This window comes from Podarcis cretensis, assembly GCF_951804945.1.
Source record: "Podarcis cretensis genome assembly, chromosome: 6".
Taxonomy (NCBI): Eukaryota; Metazoa; Chordata; class Lepidosauria; order Squamata; family Lacertidae; genus Podarcis; species Podarcis cretensis.
The window spans coordinates 60,564,028-60,583,457 of NC_137175.1; the positions used below are offsets into that span (position 1 = coordinate 60,564,028).

At 44.0% G+C, this 19,430-nt stretch overlaps 1 protein-coding gene across 5 annotated transcripts in view; it reads right to left on the reverse strand.

Annotated features, from left to right (window-relative positions):
- DAB1 (DAB adaptor protein 1) overlaps nucleotides 1–19,430 on the reverse strand; it is a 666,637-nt gene that overhangs the window by 194,007 nt on the left and 453,200 nt on the right. For 2 of the 5 annotated variants that reach the window (XM_079982114.1, XM_079982113.1), the window contains exon 1: nucleotides 6,366–6,931. The exons of 2 other annotated variants lie outside the window; for them this stretch is intronic. The gene's annotated coding sequence lies outside the window, so the exon portion shown is untranslated. Of the gene's footprint in view, nucleotides 1–6,160; nucleotides 6,182–6,365; nucleotides 6,932–19,430 lie in introns of those variants that run through there. One more of the 5 variants, XM_079982116.1, reaches the window with a different exon arrangement.

Here is a 19,430-nt window from a genome sequence, read left to right on the forward strand (position 1 = left end):
TGTTTGGAGGTTGCCTTTAATAGGTTACACATGTATGTGGCAATGTTAAACAGAAACAGAAAAAAACATAACACTATTTTTATTTAACCTGTTATTATCTATTTATCTTCAACACTAGGGAAAAAACAATATATTTAGTTTTGTATCTGGTTTGTGTGTATGTTAACATGCATAATAAAGTAACCTTTTATTTTCCAGGAACATATATGAACTTAGAAGCAGAGGTTTTAGTGAGAAACAGCCTTCATCCTAATTGGCCCTGGCTTTTCTCGCTCAGTTCTACATGCTGATAGCTATGGCTTGCAAATGCATTCAAGGACGCTTACTGCCTCGACAAAGTCTGCTTATGTTGTGGCACTTGCTCTTGATGCGCTACAGCTTCTATCTCAAGATGATAATCTCCACTTTTGGTGTCACTTCATCATATGGGGCCACCGGTCAAAGGGCACCCACTGGATCTTTCACCAGCTGAGATAAAAAGAAAAATCAATTTCAATCATCATAAGATGAAGCCACTGGTATGTGCACTCACAGAAGACAGATCCCAATGTCCTCCTCCCTTGCTGTCCTGAAATGGTCTTAAATCATTGCACAAGTGCACAGAAACGCAGGCCACAGATACCGCCCTTTCTCAGCATTATAAGCAATCCACTCTGAGCTCAAGCAATATAGGGAAACATACAGAAAGGCATCCACATTCATTTTCCTCCTGAGTGTAAAGAACACATTGCATGTAATTAAACAAACTGGGGAGTGTGTGAGAATTAGGCGGGGGTGGGGATCATATTCAGTTTGTCTTCAAAAATCTATAGCTATCCCTGTTAGCTACATTATAAAATATTAATAGAGGAGAAATATTTGTTTCCAGCGCAATTCATAGAATCATAGAGTTGCAAAGGATCCTGAGAGTCATCTAGTCCAATCCCTGCAATAATAATAATAATAATAATAATAATAATAACAACAACAACAACAATAATTTATTTATACCCTGCCCATCTGGCTGGGTTTCCCCAGCCACTCTGGGTGGCTTTCAACAGAATATTAAAATACAATAGTCTATTAAACATTGAAAGCTTCCCTAAACAGGGCTGCCTTCAGATGTCTTCTAAAAGTCTGGTAGTTATTTTTCAGGAATCTCAAGCATGAATCTCAAGCAAAGCGTCTATGATGGAGGACCATCCAATTTCAGCTTACAAACCTCCAATGAATAAGTCCACCACCTCCAGAGGGAGTCTATTCCACTGCCCTAATGTATACACATCTACTCAGTAGTTAAGTCCCATGGAGTTCAGAGAGGCTTATTTCCACGTAAGTATTGTAGAATTGCAGCCTCAATTTAAAGCATTTCTCCAAAACTATATATTAAAGGCAGATGTTAAAATACCATATACTGCAGGTAGAAGTCCAAGATATTGATCAAAACATTTAGCAATAACTTCCTGTTATTATTTTTCTTTAAATAAACACAGCAGCAAGGAGCAGATTGATATTGGGGGAGGGGAGTTAAAAAAAGATTTGATATATTCTCTGCAGTTTCCACAGTTCTGCATCCAGCAATAGAAACATACTGTGCAACAGCTTGAGAGATGAGCTTCATCAACAATAAGTAATTTTTATTCTGTTTGAATGGCCGAAAACAATGAAGGTGATTAAGTACTGCAGATATAGAGTCAGAATTTAGGAAACTGGCAAAATAATTATAGTAATAAAAATAGTTCCCTGTGAAATAAAGATTTAGTTTGGGAACTATTTTGTGTGGAAGAAACTGTTTGCTAATTTTTACTGATAGGTCAGGAAATGATAAACACTCTAACAGGCTTTTGGAGTTTGTTGTGTAGGTTTACTATTAATCTTCCTTTCTTCTCTCCCTAAAGTCTTTTCCATTCAACCAGCCACTGACATGACTAACACATGTTGTCCCTGAACACATGACCTTCATTTTTGCAAGGCACAGACCATGAGTTTGGAGTCTACTCATGGAGGTCTCTGCGCAAAAGTTACAATCAATACTTGGATATCAGAGAGAGGACTGGCAGGTGTGATCCAAATCCCTTGTCACTCACATACATTTCTGCACTTTGACACTCTGCATGGGGCTACAATGTACGCTGCAGTTATTTTCAGAAATATTCATTCCCTTCAATGGGAAGACTGCCTCAAAGAGTGTCTGTTCTTAAAACAGAAATATAATAACCTTTACAGCCCCTCTCTCTTTTATGAAGCTGTATGTCAATCCATCAAAAATACACCACTAGTGGTCAGCACCTGGGTTGGGGAAGCTCTAGCCCACAGGTTAATATTGGCCTGTTAGGGGGTCCAGTTTGGCTCACATGATCATTTCCCACAAAACAATGTCTGCCTGTCAATCAGCTGATAACCTTGGTTGGCATCAGCTGATGGGGGTGGGGTTCAGTCCTGCTGGGTGGTATTTTGCCAAATCATTCCCTGAAGGGAACATACTGGCAAAGCAGACCCCTGCAGACCAGGAATGAACTCTCCGCCTATCAGCTGATCATGAGTACAGAATGCTCATCATCACAGAATTGTAGAGTTGGAAGGGATCCTGGGAGACATCTAGTGCAACCCCCTGAAATGCATGAATCTTGTAATATTTTGCCCAGCTGGGGTTCAAACCTGTGACCCCTGAGATGAAGAGCCTCATGCTCTACTTGCTGAGCGATCAAGAAACACGCTGGCTTAGCAGACCCGTCTCCTTCCCCCCACGGACTAACTTTGACAAGTGGATGCCACTACACACCTATCAGTCACCTGCTGTTACATTTTAATCACAGTGAGTTATTTTCCACGGCCACTACTGTATCAGAAATGAAGGGGGGTGTTGAAATATACTCAGTTGTTTTTCCTATGGGCCATCATTCACCTCCAAGTTTTAGCCATGAGAGCAGGATGTAAGTGGCAAAGTTAAGACTATAGGGGTGGCCCGCTTCTTTCCCAAGCACAGTTTTCTCTAATAAACTATTAAAAACTGTAGTGCACTCTCTCTCTCTCTCTCTCTCTCTCTCTCTCTCACACACACACACACACACACACATAGTGTGAGACAGACAGTGTGGCAAGACAAACTGTGACTTTTTCCCAGTTTTTTTTATAACTAAGGTAAGATCACCAGCTCAATAGCCCCTGGAAGCATGTCTGAACTTCTTCAGGCTTCTTACTCAGGAGTACTTCCTTTATGTCCCAATTTTCAAAATGATTGCCTCTAGAAAACTAGGGGTGGTCATGGGATTTCTTTTTCCCCACCCCAAAATGGCCAAGTCTGCTCTTGTAGGAGAACTGCTGCACTCTTCTTTCCTAAATTTGGCAGGCTTCATCACCTCACAAGTGACAAACCTGCCTGCAAGTTGCATTCAACTGTGGCAAAATATTAAACAATTAAACTATTTATTTATTTATTTATTTATTTATTTTAAAAAATTAAGATTCCCTGCATGAAAAAGCCAGAACGTATCTACCTGTAATTTTGTAGACTTAGTACACACTGGAGCGCTCCTCTGTCTGCAAATGTCACCCACTTATGTGAAAAGAGTTATCACCAGTTTTAGATTCCCCATTATAATCAATGGAGCAAAGCAGACTTTGGATTTAAAAGATCAGATTGGCCTCAAATAACAAATTGAACCTGATACACAGTAGATCCAAAAAGAGAGTGGTCTGCTTCCAAACTCTACAGTTACAGATACAGTAGTTGGAGAATCTTGTGATAGCAGAACACTTCTAACAACAACAACAACAAATTTCTATTTGTATCCCGCTCTCCCCAGCCAAAGCCAGGCTCAGAGTGGCTAACAACAAATACCATCACAAAGGTAAAGGTAAAGGTACCCCTGCCCGTACGGGCCAGTCTTGACAGACTCTGGGGTTGTGCGCCCATCTCACTTAAGAGGCCAGGGGCCAGCGCTGTCCGGAGACACTTCCAGGTCACGTGGCCAGCGTGACATCGCTGCTCTGGCCAGAGCCAGAGCCGCACACGGAAACGCCGTTTACCTTCCCGCTGGTAAGCGGTCCCTATTTATCTACTTGCACCCGGAGGTGCTTTCGAACTGCTAGGTTGGCAGGCGCTGGGACCGAGCAGCGGGAGCGCACCCCGCCGCAGGGATTCGAACTGCCGACCTTTCGATCGGCAAGCCCTAGGCGCTGAGGCTTTAACCCACAGCGCCACCTGTGTCCCTATAAATACCATAAATACCATCATATTTACATGCAAATGCCACTACAGTGTTAAAATGTTTTTCATCAAATCATACCCGACACAATTTCCATCAACAAATTCATCTTTAGTTTAACATTATGTAAGTCTCTGGAGTTGTTTCAAAGCCTGCTGAGAAACCAGGATTCCCAGACTACATCCAGATAAGGGGCCTAGTTCCTCCACAGCCACCATTGTGAAGGGATGCCTTTTTACACATGAGAAGGTCTAAGAGTCTATTCCCCACCCCCACCTTCAAGCTCTTTGCTTATACAGAGACATCTAGAGGTGCACAGATAAACTCTCAAATACCCTCAGTATTTGTACCTTTGCAATTCATTAGATATGTTACGAACAAGTGAAAGTTTTAAATGGGGCAAAGCATGCTCTGCCATCTCCTCAGTAAGCTTTCTTTCCACGCAATCCATGCAATAATTACTCTGGTAACTCGAGGATGCATACAGCATGTACATCTCTACAATGACTATGAAGCTTGTGTCCTAAAGTAGCAGACATCCTTCTCTGACTTGCTACATTGTATCTCTGGTTATAACAGTTTTTTGTGTTCCTTTCACAAGGGAGGGGGAAGAAGCTGAACTCCTAATATATCATATAAAAGAAAACCCCCGACAAACACACGAATCAGTAGTGCTTTTAAAAATATGAGACTCTAATAATACACCTTTTTTAAATGGACAGTAGAGAGCAGCACAATGATGTTCAGGAGATGCATTATGAAAATGACAGATTGCAAACCAAGATCATCCCTAAGTATATATCGGTTTAGGCTCAGAGCTGAGCACAGTTGCAAACAATAAAAGCTTTGTGTTTTTCCCCCCTGATTTGGACTTAGAATTCCTTCTGCGTACTATTGAAATCAGAAAAATTGCTTGACTATCTGATGTGCAATTACCTTATGAACAGCCCCAGGGAACTACCAAAGCATCTGCAACATTGCTGTGCATAATAGTAAACACAGAAGAAACATATTTTTTGTGGGCTGTCACAATAACATGACATTGTGTATAGCTATAATAGAACGATGGGAACTATTACTCAGTCACAAAACAAACTCCATTTCCATCACACATGCAGCTTTCCACCAGGAACGCTGAATCCTGGTTGCTATTATTTTTTAAGCACACAATCATATATTCTCCCCCCACCTCTCTCCTGTGCTTTTTAGTGGGGGGCAGAAGTAATTATAAGGACAAGGCTGATCTTCATAGGGGTTTATAAGCAAGAGCACAGGAAAAGGAAGCCTGTCTTATAAAAGAATGCAAAGTGTCTAATAAAGAATGCATGTCAGAAAGCTGGAAGGAAGCTTTTTCACTGTTGGGTTTAAAGAGATGAGCAGCGAAACTTCCTTCTTTTATGTATCAGGAGGGAGTATGGAGAAAGCAAGACAAGTTGAGTGCGGGATGAATGCCGCTGTCAGTGCCTGGAGAATCTGTGCCTTGTAATGAAGTGGGAAAATAATGAGGAGCTTGAAGCATTTTTCCTCACCAGAGCAATTACAGGGGACGCTCCCCCCCCACCCCCCATCATGCCTACACGGAGGAGCCAGCAGTCCAAGGAGGCAGAAATAGAGCATCCACAGCCTCCTCTCTCTCCACAACTCCCAGTTGCTACCTCCTGACAGACAAGGGGGGGGGGGGATTATTATTCCTGCACGGTTCTTTGCCAATTTGTAGGATGGGTGCGCTGCAGAAAACTTGCCTCGCCACTCCTCAGGGCTGCACGTGAAGCAAAGCAGGAATAGGAAAGGGGAGGCAGCTTTCGCGTTGGAGAGGCGAGGGACCCACCAGCATTCAGCGAAGGGAGCAAACCCAAATGCCATCCCATTGGGGACGGGGGGGGGGGGGGAGAAGAGGTTCCTTTGCTCTAACATTGCCTCCCCGCGCGCGCGCACGTGTCCCACTTTGTTTTCATCCGGAAAGAGGACGGCACCTGTTCTCGGGACGAACGGAGCCCGGCTGGGTAGAGGACACGCGCTCCGCGGAAGGGGGAGCGGGGCTCTCGACTTCGACGAGGCGCGCGCAAGGGAAGCCCCGGCGCCTCCGCGGGCGCTGCTCCCCGCGCCAAGGCGCACGCGCAGCCTTCGCCCCCGGCTGCCCCACCCCCTTTGGCGCCCGCCGCCTCGCACCCGACTCACCTCGCCGGGCCGAGCCCTCCCGCCCGCGCATGGTCGGAGACTGAGGCGGCTGCTGCCCGCCCGTCCGCTCGCTCGCTGCTCGCCTCTCTCTTTCTCTCCTGCGCTCTCCGTCCCCAGCTCAGCCCGCGCGCGGGTCCGCCAGCTCCTCCATCCCCCTCCGCTGCTCGCTGGGTGCATCCGCCCCCTGCCGCCTTTGCCCTCTCAGGCCCCCGACGACGCGGTTAAGCTGGGGCCAGCCGGAGAGAGCGAGCGAGCGAGAGAGGGAGGGAGGGAGGGAGGGGGAGGCCAAGGAGGAGAGGAAGGGTCTCTGGCTGCCGCCGCCGCCGCCGCCGCCGCCACTGCTGCTGCTGCTAACGCCGCCTCCTCCCCCTCGGAGAGACGCGAGGGAGACGCGGGGTGGGGGGTGGGGAGAGGATTTAGCGCCTGGATGATGGTGAGGATGAGGAGGAGGATTTCTGAAGCGGCGTGAGGGTGTCCTCGGCGTGTAAGAAAAACAAGCTGGGGGCGGGGAGAGAGAAAGCCAGGCTGGGTTCTCCTCACGCGACTCGCAGGCTCCCTGGTCCAGGGAAGGAGGCATCCCTGGCACGGCGAGAAACCAGGCTCCCCTCACGCGCCCCTCTTTTCGCTCCACGCCCCTCCATCTCCACGCGCCAGCCGGGAGACTTCGCGCGCTCCTATCGAAGTGGAAGAGAAACTTTGCGAGGACGAGGCTCTCTCGTTACCATGTTACCCCCCATAGGAACAGGAGCCTCAAGACCCAGTTCAGACTTTTCGCCAATATGCCCGGGCATCTGCTTATAGCCAAATACTGTCACATCCCTCCTCACAAACGTTTGCACTTCTGTATCTTCTTTTTTTCTTTTTTTAACTGATTGCAGGAGGAGAGCTGTTATAATTACACCGAGGGAAGGGGGGGGGGAAACCCCACTTTAATTTGCCAATTTCATTAAATGATGGTGTTCAAGAGAGATGCGGGGAAATTATATATAGTTACAGGCATTCTGCGCCTCAGAAAGAACCAGCCGTGTACTGTAAATCCAGAGTTTCCTTGCAATTAGATTATTCAAATGCACGCATACACGCAGGGAGAGCGCGTGCCTGCAATTCACTGCTTCCTCTCTCGCAAAGGCTCGCTCTGACAGGGTCTGGAATAGAAACCGCCCTCAAGAAATCTGGTTGGACCCTGAAGTTCTGGCATCCCGTTTTAGGGCACCAAATCCCCAACCAAGGATGCACAGGGTTGTTGCTTTTTCATACTTCGTTCCATCCATTTCATGCCCCTGCACCTTTTGCATGCTCCTTAATAGCATGTCAGCCATTTTTCATTAATAAATCATTGTGAGGAAGGATAAATCTCGAGTGGAATGGTTCACTATCTAAAAGTGAGATTTTTTGCTCCTACTCATGTTCAGGTTGCTGGCTTCTCTCTCTCTCTCTCTCTCTCTCTCTCTCTCTCTCTCTCTCTCTCTCTCCTCCTTCCCTAGAAAACACCATCATAATAACAAATAATGTGATGGGGCGGTTGCTGGTGTGCCCCCCTTCCTCGTGGCTTCTCTCAGTCACCCATGAAAATTTAATGAGGCATTTAGGGCTGCTACCTCCAGAGTCAATGAGCTGAGCATATGTAGTCTAATGCACTTGCTGCTGAGGCAATAGGTCTACTGCAAGCAGCTCAGAAGTCATCCAGACGCTATCTTCTCGACACAAAATTCACGACCCATTAAACCTATTCTGTAATAGCAGCTTCTCTCCACAAATATCATCCTGTCCATAATAGAGACGGAGGCATTCCACACAGCTTCCTGATGAAAGAGCCTGTATTAAAACCAAAGAAAGGATAGTTGTAGAAGAAGAGGCTGTTTCACAGAGAAGCTTGCCTCTGGAAATGTTATAGAAAGTTTGCTTATGTGCTGTTCTTCTTCCTTGCAAGAGGCAGGTTAGGGTGCAGTCCAAAGTAAATCTCTGATGCACTGCACTGGGAATCTTCCCCTTGAGTGAACGCTAGCAGAGCTCCTCATTCTGCCTGCTAAAGTGCGGGAAGCCGGATTTACTATACGTGGACTTCCTGGTAGTGGCAGTCTGTGAATGACCCATGAAGCAGACAGTGGCTGAGATAGCCCCACTGCCATCATCTGATGGTACCAGGCCTGATTTGAGCCCAGTCTCTATGTCAGCTCCAGGCTAGTAGGTTTCTATCTGCCCCATCTCCTGCCTTCCACCACAGCAAGTATGAGCAACTGTGGCTCCACCATTTCTTCACATCCCAGATGCCGCTACCTGGCTGGGATACAAATTGCTATGCTGTCCGGGAAAGAATGACATAGCCTAAGCACCAAGTGAGTTTCATGGCTCTAACCACTACCATCCCACCCTGATCTAGCCACTGTGATCCATGTGATGGTTACCTCCAGGCTTGATTATTGTAACTCACTCTATGCAGGGCTGCCCATGAAGCTGACCCATAAACTCCAGCGGGTGCAGAATGCTGTGGTGAGGCTACTTACAGGGTCCTCACTGCAGGACCACATCCATCCAGTGCTACACCAGCTGTGCTGGCTCCCGGTGGAGTACAGGGTCAGGTTTAAGGTGCTGGTTTTAACCTTTAAAGCCATATACGACCTCGCATATTATGGGACTTATGGGACCGCCTCTCCTGCTACACCCCGCAGAGGACCTTATGGTCTGCAAACAATAACATCTTGGAGTTCCTGGGCCTCAAGGAGGTTAGACTGGCCTTTTCAGCCCTGGCCCCTGTCTGGTGGAACACTCTGTCGCAAGAGACCAGGGCCCTGTGGGACTTGACATCTTTCTGCAGGACCTGCAAGATGGAGCTGTTCCGTCAGGTCTTTAGTCAGGACCCAGTCTGACCCCCCTCCTCTTACAAGACCCTGCATATAAGTGGCCTCTCTAACTCTTCTCACTGGCTCATACAAATAGTCGAGCCTGGTGAGTACTTAGGGTTTCGCTATAGTTATAATTTGTGGGTAGCCATCTGATCTTAACTTTGATTTTAATCCAATTTTAAGCTGTATTTCAGTTGATTGCTGAACTTTATGTTTTAATGTATTATATATTTTGATGTTAGCCACCCTGAGCCTGTCTCTGGCTGGGAGGGGGCCGGATAACAATAACAATAACAATAATAAATTATTATTTGTCATCATCACAATAGCTTTTTCTTAAGCCTATTCATTTTAATTGGATTGTGTTGGGTTGTGAGCATGAACTGTAAGCTTTAAGTTTTAACGAAGGCTTTGAACAGCCTTCCAAGTTTGCACCCCAAGTTATGTCTTCTGCATAGGTAACAGCCTCATGCAATCGTGTGGATACACAATGAAGATTTATGAAATTTATAAAATTCAAATTTATGAAAGGGTTTTAAAAAAACCCACACAAAACTTTGAATGAGAAGTGTCAATTTGATATTCAGTGCTGGAATTTATTGATTCAAGTCACACTTCTAAAATATTTTTTAAAAAGTATAAAAGAGCAAAATTGCTCGCAAGGCTTCAATATGAATGCAAATGAATATGCTGTAATTATACTGTGCAATTTTCTATTAAAAAAATAAAAAAATTGAACAGACCTGAAAAGTAATTTGAATTGCAATTCTTCATTGTACCCTTTCATTATGCAAGAGTTACCATAAGCAATCTGTTCCAATTTAATGCAAAATATTTTTAGTTCATAACTTTACATTGAAGGTAATTGAATGAGGACATTTATATGCTCATGGATCTTTCTCAAGCAAGTAGAATCAAGCAGGCACTACTCTTGTGCAAACCCTATGAATCTGACAGCGCAAACATATGAATGTCTATTCATATTTCATGTCTGTCATATTTCATCCAAATGATGTACTTTCAAGTAAACTGAACAGCCACAGTGTACCTTTGGTAGGAGAACCACATGGTGGATTGTGAGGTAAGTGATCAATATTTACCAAAGTGACAGAATCACAGAACTCTAAAGCTGGAAGGGACCCCAAGGGTCATCTAGTTCAAACCCTGCAATGCAGAAATCTCAACTAACAGCCATCCAAACTCTGCTTAAAACCTCCATGGAAGGAGAGTCCACAATCTCCTGAGGGAAACTGTTCCATGGGCATTGCCGGAGGAGGGGGCAGCTGCTCCCCTAAATTGATAAAAATCAATACACATCTGAGGTTCTACCCCACCCTCCAACAAAAGCCTGCCCACCCCCAACAAAAACCCTGGCTACACTCATGGACTGTTCCCCTGTCAAACAGCTCTTACTGTCAGAAAGTTCTTCCTGGTGTTTAGTTGGAATCACCTTTCCTGTAACTTGAAGCCATTGGTTCGAGTCCTATTCTCCAGGGCAGGAGAAAACAAGCTTGCTCCATATGACAGCCCTTAGATATTTGAAGATATCTCCCCAGTCTCCTCTTTTCCAGGCTAAACGTACCCAACTCCTTTAATTGTTGCTCATAAGGCTTGGTTTCCAGACCCTTTATCATCTTGGTTCCCCTCCTCTGCACACGTTTCAGCTTGTCAACATCCTTCTTAAATTGTGGTGCTCAGAACTGGACACAGTACTCCAGGTGCAGTCTGACCAAGGCAGATTACAGTGGGACTATTACATTCCTTGATTGGGACACTATACTTCTGTTAATGCAGCCTAGAATAGAATTAGCTTTTTTTGTTGCTGCATCACACTGTAGCTTGTGCTCTACTAATACCCCTAGATCCTTTTGCGTGTCAAGACCCTGAGGCCACCACCCATTGATGAATAAGACACAGGGACACAGATATTAGGTTAATGGTTAGTGGGAAAATTTAGGCCATAACTTTATTGGTTACAGAATGTCAGCGGTATTGGCTTAGGCAATGGAATTGACCTGACTATATCTGACTCCGGCCCGCCGTGCAGTGAGTAATGTAAGGGTCAACCACCAGTAGGAGGAGCACTGTCAATGCAAATCAACTCACACTCACCCGATAGTGTTGTGGCATAGCCCTACCCCCACCACAGGCTGCGGACAACAAGATCCACACCCCCGGATTCCTTTAACAGAATACCCTTAATATTGGAGGGGCAGGTGATGGCCACACCTCCCCTCCCCCAACATAAGTTCAACCAATGCCTAATCACAAAACCTTACAAAGTTGTGACGATTGCTACGAGGTAGGCGAAAACCAAATGGCCCAAGCCAATTTGCCAAGTGGAAAAATTCCTACCAGGCCCCTTAACAGTGACAACCGAGGTCCATAGCAAGGCCAGTGTCGGTACCTGAAAATAGGGAGGTCAGGGTGGAAGATCGGCAAACCGAGCCGGAAGGGAGCTCCCTGGCTCATGCCGAGGCTTAAATGGTCGTGGCCATGCCCTCCGACCAGCCAGATTGGCTATTGGAGCTATGACCCAGCTGGGACCACCAAATGATGCTGGATGCAGTCCCACCAACCCCAGAAAGGAGTGGGTGGCCGCGTAGACTGACCGCAACTCCTCCCCACCTGGAAGTACTCACATGTACTACTGGCAAGCCAGGTGTCCCCCATCTATCATATATTTGTGCATCTGGTTCTTCCTGCATAAGTGCAGAACTTTACATTTGTCCCTATTGATATTCATTTTGTTAGTTTTGGCCCAGTTCTCCATTTGGTTACGGTACGGTAATCTTGTACAGTGGTACCTCAGAAATTGAACAGAATCCATTCTGGAAGCCCATTTGACTTCCAAAACATTTGGAAGCAGCATAAGCTGCGTCGGACATTTGGGTTCCAAAGAACGTTCGCAAACCGGAATACTCCTGGATTTTCGGCATTTGGGAGCCAAAACCGACTCACAAGGCATTTGTCAACCAAGGTATGACTGTATTATTATTATTATTATTATTATTATTATTATTATTATTATATTTCATATACTGCCCTATACCCACAGGTCTGTCTTCTGTGGCATTAGCTATCCCTCTCAGTTTGGTGTCATCAGCCACTAACATGTACACACTAAGGATTCTTCATTTCCTCTGACCCTGTGTGAACATCAACAGAGTTATTTCACAGAGCACTCCTGCTTGCCTTAAGTACCTCACCTGCTTACCTTGATTTGCCAGTGTCACAACTTGCACACAGCAATGGGCAACTAAGGTGCATAGAGAACTTTTGCTGTTTACATCGAGAAAGAAACAGTTAAGAATCTATTCTGTCCCTTTGCCTCTGACTCTGCTTAGCAAACATCAACTGAGGTATATAAATGTGTTTGTGAGCACGGAAGGGAAAGGTTCTTAGGATCAGGTCAGGGCAGTTGGATATGCTTTGGGTGGCTGGTTTTGGTCCCTCCACGCTTAGTCTATCCCTTCCGTCTATAGAGACATTTTTATTTCAGCAAGCGGTTGATTTATTGGTCCCTTAATCTTTATATATTGTTCTTATATTGTGTTTTTATTAATGACTGTTTTGGTGGCTTTCTGACAGCATTTTATTTGATGTATTTTGATGGCTTCCAGTGCTTTAAGTCATTGTGATTTTAATCTTCAAGGAAGAATAGAACTGTATTAAATATTTAAACCAACAAAAATGCACTAGATGCACCAGGGAAAAAATGGCGATATAGACTGGCTAAGTAAAGAGCATCCTTTGATGCTTGAAACTACTCTACTGTCTTACACACACACACACACACACACACAGAGAGAGAGAGAGAGAGAGAGAGAGACTTAGAAAAGTGCAATAGAGCTATTAGCAGCTTCACGATTCCATATCTTGTCTTTCATTCCCAAACTCCCAATTTATCTCCACTCAGAAAGGAGCCTAGCATTTTTCTCAGGCTTTGTGTCAACTAGGCTCAACTGTCGCAGATTCACTGAGGTGTAAATGAAAACTCAAGATTTCCCTAGTGGTGGTTGTAGGCCAGGTAGTGCTGTGTTTTAAAGCTGCAATCCTAAACACACATCCTTCGAGATGCATTCAGGTGCCGTTAAGTATGCAGATCTTAACTGCAGGTGTATGGTATGCAACAGTGTGGACATTTGATGGGTGCAATAGTGTTGCACTTCCAGAATTAAAACCAAACTTTAGAATGGTGGTTAATGTGAGTCAAAGTAGATTCATTGGGATTAATGGTCATAGTAGAATCATAGAACTGTAGAATTGCAAGGGACCACAAGGGTCATCTAGTCAAACCCCCTGCAGTGCAGGAACCTTTTGCCCCACATGGGTCTTGAACCACAAACCTGAGATTAAGAGTCTCATGATTTACCAACTGAGCTATTCATGACTAACATAGGTGCAGTAATTTCAATGGGTCTACTCTTGAGTGCCACTTAGTTGGCTGCAACCCTTAGAATTCATAACTGATTGATTGATTGATTGATTGATTGATTGAGCTAGCACTTCATCAGGACTTTTTTAACATGAAGTTTTAAATATTTGAATCATCAGTGGAAATCTGGGCTGAGTGGTTCAGGGTTTACAACAATCTTGAAAACTGGCTAGAAATGTGCAAATGATTGAGTATCTCATGCCTCACTCCAGGGCACTTTGAAGCCAACTTGAATAAGTTGTTGTTGTTGTTGTTTAGTCGTTTAGTCGTGTCCGACTCTTTGTGACCCCATGGACCAGAGCACGCCAGGCACTCCTGTCTTCCACTGCCTCCCACAGTTTGGTCAAACTCATGTTGGTAGCTTCGAGAACACTATCCAACCATCTCGTCCTCTGTCTTCCCCTTCTCCTTGTGCCCTCCATCTTTCCCAACATCAGGGTCTTTTCCAGGAAGCCTTCTCTTCTCATGGGGTGGCCAAAGTATTGGAGCCTCAGCTTCACAATCTGAACTTAAATAAGTAATCATTTGTAAAGATTTCATTGTGGAAGCAGTTAAACTGCAAGTGTATTCCCACTTCCCATATTTAAGGTATGGAGTACTAGCAGCTGGTGGTTCAGCTTCTCATGTTGTGAGCTTACTGTGACCTTGAAAAACCCAACCATAGTCAAAGTTGATGCATTCCTAGTGACACAAAAACTTAACACTCACTCTGGGGTGTTGCTATTGTAAGATCACTTTGGAGAAAGTTATTTGAAGAATGAGGCTTTTTCTTTCAGTATTATATAATGCAACATTTTCCAAAGATGTCTGGCATCACAATCCTATTGTTTTTTTTTACTGCATTCTATCTTAAGCCCTTATAAATAAGCAGAACAATCATTGCAGGGCTGGATTGGCAGCCTGGCTGAAGGCAGGGGTCAAGAAAAGCTTTAACATGTTTCTTTCCTGTCGACAAATTTAATATATGTTCATTTTCTTTTCATTTTCGTGCCTTTGTCTATTTAACTGTAGCTCTTTTTTGAGCTGGATCTCTCTAAGATTTAAGGTTTCTGCAGTGGCTGGCACAAGAAGCCTACTGTGAATCGGGGCTGTCTGTAACACAAAGACTAAACAATCCAAAGTGCAGCGGTAGCATTTTTCAAATTATTCCAGAGCATTAGCTCTGGCTTGCTTTACCTTTTACCTTACCCAAACACTATACATGGAGCATTTCATATCAAAATTGTGAGTTATAGGTAAGGTAAAGGTTCCTTGGATGTTTAAGTCCAGTTAAATTCCACTATGGGGTGCAGCACTCATCTCTGCTTTCAGGCCGAGGGAGCCAGCATTTATCCACAGACTGCTTTCCAGATCATGTGGCCAGCATGACTAAACCACTTCTGGTGCACGGAATACCATGATGAGTGCCAGAGTACACAGAAACACTGTTTAGTTTCCCACATCAGCAGTACCTATTTATCTACTTGCGTTGGTATGCTTTTGAATTGCTAGGTTGGCAAGAGCTGGGACAAAGCAATGGAAGCTCACCGCATCATACGGATTTGAACCACCAACCTTATGACTGACAAGCCCAAGAGGCTCAGTGGTTTAGACCACAGAGAATCTGCACAGCACTCAGTACTTCAACTGCACTTTATTATTTGTTAGCTATTTATTTATTTATTATGAATTTAATCCTAAGTAGGTTTCTGCTAAATGTATATATATGGATAGGACAAAGCTCCAAAAGAGGATTCCACAGACTAAAGGTAGGTAACCCCCTAGAACAGATTTTTTGGGGAGGAGGGCACAAGGGGTTGTGGGAAGTAGAGGGAATAGGTGAAAATCCCCTTGTCCATTTTTGGCTGGTGAGAACTTAAAGGTAAGCTTTAATCCTGGCAAGACAGTGGCACTGGGGCTGAGTAGTTCCTGTGTTTGAGAAACCCACTGACCATGTTGACTGGGGCTCATTTGGAATTACAGTCATTCAACATCTGGGGGGCATTAGGTTGGGGAAGTTATGCTGTCTGATGGCCTTATTTATTTGATGGATGCCTCATCAAAGCATTTTAGTCATCTTACAAAAAAAAGACTAAAAATGTAGCAATAAAAGTATACTACAATGAAACTACAATAAATTTAAGGCACAACCAGTAAAACTTTTTATTAAGGAAAAGACTGCTATGGCAGGACTTGAGGCATGACATCCCTGCCATTATCCCTACTGGGATGTCAACCCTACTCTGAGGTTAAAATACCACCTACTGAATAACCAAGAAAACTTCTTGAGCTTTTCAGTGCTCCTCTGAGATCTCCCATCCAATTACTGACCAGATCCAAACATGGTTAGCTTATCAGATCTGACAAGAGCAGAGCCCAGGGTAGAATGGCTACTTAAACATTTATTTGTGTCAATGACACATTTAAAACCCGCTACTCTGTCTAAATATTTTAAAGCAAAATATGAAGAGGGAAAATTGCATATGACACAAGTGGAAGGAGAAGCCAATCTATTGCTAAAGGAGAACAATTGTCAGTTTGTATGATTGTGTCTTTCATGGGCACAAAACAAGAGGGCTGCTATTCTTCATAAGACTTTTAGAAAGCTTTGTTTTAGAAAGCTTTGTTTTAGAAAGCTTTGCCCAAGGCATTTTACTTAGATCTCTCTAACTCCCAGTCCCAAAGGTTTAGGGGGAGATCCATCCATCCATACGTCTATCCATCTATCTTCACAATACATATAAGTTAATAACATTGGGTTGGATCCGGAATATGTAAATTGGTTTCTACTAAAATCAATGGGGCAAGTTAGTAATTGCTATTTCTGCTTGCCTGGTGGAATGATCTCTCCTCTCCTCCACCATATGGTGTTCTGGTGGCCCTCCTAATCCCAGCCCAAGCCAATTTGGAGGGAGGGAGTGGAAGGAGAAAGGGGGTGAAGCCCCATTGCACTAGTGGAAGTCCTTGCATGAGCTTCTGCTAGCAGGGCCAGTTATATTTTAAGCATTGTATAAGTAAAAAAAGGATTCTGAGGTGTCACTCAGCTTACAGTACTTCTTCTGCCAGCACAATGAGGAGACAATAAATCTTTGGAGAATCCTGCTCTCCCCACCACACACAACTCCCTTACACTTCCCTAAATCTGCTCTAGAGGAGAAGGAGAATCACCAACGATTACCCGTATTTTTCGCTCTATAACACGCACCAGACCATAACACGCACGTAGTTTTTAGAGGAGGAAAACAAGGAAAAAAAATATTCTAAATGAAATAGTGGATATATGATTTTTGTGGTTCATGCTGTGGCCACAGACATGTGATCTGACAGTGAGTTTGGAGTAGCCCAATGCAAAAATCCTGAGGATCCATGTGGATCCATGCTTTGTAACCACGGAGGAGGGAAGGAAGGGGAACCATGGATCCTCTGCTCACGACTGCAGCAGATCCCCCCCGCCACCCGCAGGCATTCTCTCCATAACACGCACAGACATTTCCCCTTACTTTCTAGGAGGAAAAAAGTGAGTGTTATGGTGCAAAAAATACGGTACTTCCCTCTCTGCTTGCTAACAGATGCTTTACAGTCAGCTGAGTGACACTGTTGGAAACACACACACCCTCTTTACACATGTTTGCAGAGTACAGTTACAGTTATTTATTAAAAATATTCTGCAGCATCCCTTATAGGTTTATAATGAAAAATGCATGCATGTAAGAGAACAGCTTTCATATAAATGCATCCTGTCTTTTCAAACTGTCTGCTCTGTAAGGATGCACATAACTACAAAGATTTTTTCTTTGCAGTGTTTATGACCCTTGCATGTGACTGACACACATGCCCCTCTTCCAGAAATAAATGTCAAATGTTTCATAACCCTACTTTGTTCTTCTCTCAAGTTTGATAGGGGAAGGAAATGGACCTAGCAAGTCACTGACATTGTCTCTTCTTATTTTAATCTGGGATTATTTTTGAGAGCTTGTGTTAGTGTGTTTGCTGAGCACTAAGATGATGATCAAACAAAGGGATGAGCATTTGATCAATATATTTCAGCTCTCAAGCATCATAATTTAATTGTATTGCATATTTTACTGTTTCATACTTTGAATTATATTCTTAGGCTTAATACTGTCTTCCTGCTCACGTCAGAGAAAACATTATGATGATGGACATTAGCTGGAACATTTAATCAACTTCCTAGCTAATACTATCATAAATAGGCAAGGATCTATTGCAGAGTTTCATAACCCAGTGCCCTCCAGATATTACTGCACTACAACTTCCATCACCACTGACCCTTGGCCATGCTGACTGGGAGGTGGTGGGAGTTACAGTCTAAAACACGGAGGGGATAAAAGGCTGGGAAAGAAAACATGCATCTTTTATACCTCTGCAATTTACATTCATGTGATCGAAGGCACATCTTTATTGTGCTTAACTTTGCATTTTCTTTCCAGATTTATTAACTGCCAAATTACAACTGAATGCCAAAGTAGACACAATGTCATTCATGCATTTGGAAATTACATGAATAGCTTTTTTTAAAAAAGCAAAATGCAGGCATGGGGACTCAGTTCCACATTATTTTAGGTGACTTTAATCTTTTACCCCGCCCCCCGGCCAACTGCTGCCCTGATCTGGATTGGGCACCCTATGCTACTACTTCCATTTTGCCAAAAGATCCAATTGCAGGTGGCGGGGGGGGGGGGGGGGCTGATCTAAGTTGGGCCCATAGTGGGAAGAGAGCAAAAAGTTAAAGTTCTCTACCTCGACAACAGGTTCCAAACCCAGAATCAACCTGGAAGCCTGCAATTTACCTTTCCAAAGCCATTTGTGAAACTGCCAATTGTGTGAATGGCACCTCACCCTAACCTAACCTAATCCACCACCACCACCCCAGTGACTTAACTACATTCACAATTAAATTTAGCTGGATGGCTAAATCTGCTACCATTTCATTGCAGAATTCCAGACAAGCAACAGATCTAGGATTTTCAGAAATGAAATAAATACAAATCAGTATTTGTCAGAAGGCTATAGAGCTCTGTCACTTAAACAGGACTTTCTTTAAAAAGCAGAAATGTAAATGCAACTTGGGAGTGACTGGTGTAGGTACTCAACCATGCAGCTTGACATAGGAGTCTCAGTGTCAGGCATTTGCTTACCAAACTCTCGTTGGAATCCTATTAGCTTGTTTATCCTACCAAATTCCAGAATGGTAGCTGTCAATGCGCTGCCATAAAAACAGCAGTTCTGTGGGCCTTTTGGGGGCTACAATTTATTTTGTGAGATGGATGAAGTAGTCTCTGAAATCAGTAGTCACGTATGTGTTTGTACCTACCTACCTACCTACCTACCTACATGTCATGAACATAGGTACAAAAGGGGAAAAACAACATTTACATAATGGATATTGAAGAAAAATAAAGCACAAGAATAAGCAGGGATATGTTACTATTCTACCCAGACCACAAGTTGATTTATGAAATTCCAGTTACTGGAAGGGATTTAGGTACATCCCTCGCTAACACTTTCTTTCTGCCACCAACACCCTTGTTCGCTTTTGCATGGGTTGTGCAAACAAGTGAAGTGTGCACAATGAAGAGTTGACATGTATTCCTCAAGTGCCTATAGATACCACTTACTGCTTACACCTCCAGTTTAGACCTAAAGAGTAGAAATCCCGCCCTTCCATCACAAATACAAATATTAGCACTGTACTGTACTTGATTTATAAGTCTAGCTTTTGCAAGGGTTATCAAGGCCATGTGTGTGCAATGACCTTCATGACTAAATGTTTTGTTCTTTTGC